The following is a 1,400-nucleotide window of genomic DNA, read 5'->3' on the forward strand; positions in this document are numbered from 1 at the left end:
TAAAAACAAGATTCAAACGTCGCTGTAGTTCATGAAAAACGATTTTCAGAAAATTTGTCAAAAAATTAACGTAAACTAAATAAAAGTAGCTGACAACCTTTTATGTTGAACGATTGCTCAGCAAAAAGTTGCGTTATCTTATTGTTTGACATCCGGTAAACGATACTTTTCGTGTACTTCTCGTGTACTCATGTACTTCTTGAAGGTCTCGTATACTTCTCGAAGGTCAAGAGCTGTCGCGTAATTGTTTACACTGTTTACAAAGAGCGACCACACAGGCAAATATGTAGAGTACACTGAGTTCATTAGAACTCATCAAATACCCGTTTATACTTTGTATTAGCCCTTTCTAACTTTCTAGGAGTATTTTGCTTCGTGTTTTCCGCGGCGATCTCTTATTAACTTAATCTCTGTTCGCGTAACAGTAGCTAGTTTCTCAGTCCCATACAGTTCTATTCTACTCTATTTATCGGTCGAGCACAACGAATCGACGTGTCCCAACGACGCCTCAGGACATAAGTCGATCGTCATCGCCTAAAAAATATTCACTCTTTTTAATTTTATATGAACTATTTTTCTAACGTTGAGGCTGAGATTTGCCCCAAAATTTAAGAAAATGTAAGGGCTAAAATAAAACATCCCCAGGCTCAACCACATTTTACGCGATCTTATAAATTTTGTATGGCTGGGCAAATTTAATCCTTGGCTTTTCTTTTTCTCGCCTCAAGTTTTGAAGAAAAAAAAAACTTTTGGTTAAAATGCCTTGTCACACCTTACATATACGATTTCTGTTCGTCGACAAGAAAAAGAAATCATCACCAAAGTGATGTGAGCTATGTCTACATGTTATGCTTTAACCCTTTCACTCCTAAACGCGCATTCAGGCGCTATTTGGAGGTGCAGTCATTAATTCACTTGTGACGTCATCAATAAGCACGTCAGTGGAATTTCGTGATAAGAATCTGACAGAGCATGGATCGACCTTTCTACAGGACTGTTCATTTTGAATATCGGTTGCATTCTGACAGAGCTAATCAAAGAAAAGCACAACCCATTTTTGGTGCAAAATCGTTACTTAAACAGGCCAGTACACCTGTAATTGGTCAAGGTCCCCTTTTCAGTGTTTTTCAATGCAATGAAGCAAAAGGGGCAAAAAAAAAATTTGGAACGGTTCAGCTAAACAAAAAAAAAACAAAAAAAAAGGTCCAAATTTTGGCTTATGCGCATGCACCAAAGTGAAATATTGTACGTTTTTACACAGAATCTTTATCAAAATGTTGCTGAAGTGTAAAAAAAGTGCTTCTTTAGCAAAGTTGAGGTAAATTCAAGACCATAGTACCAAAATTTCAGTTTAGCGGCTAAAAAAAGCGTTTTTTTGGGAAAATTTGGGTGTCAAAGGG

This window comes from Oculina patagonica, chromosome 4 (assembly GCF_052425735.1).
Source record: "Oculina patagonica isolate OP01 chromosome 4, crgOcupat, whole genome shotgun sequence".
Lineage (NCBI taxonomy): Eukaryota > Metazoa > Cnidaria > Anthozoa > Scleractinia > Oculinidae > Oculina > Oculina patagonica.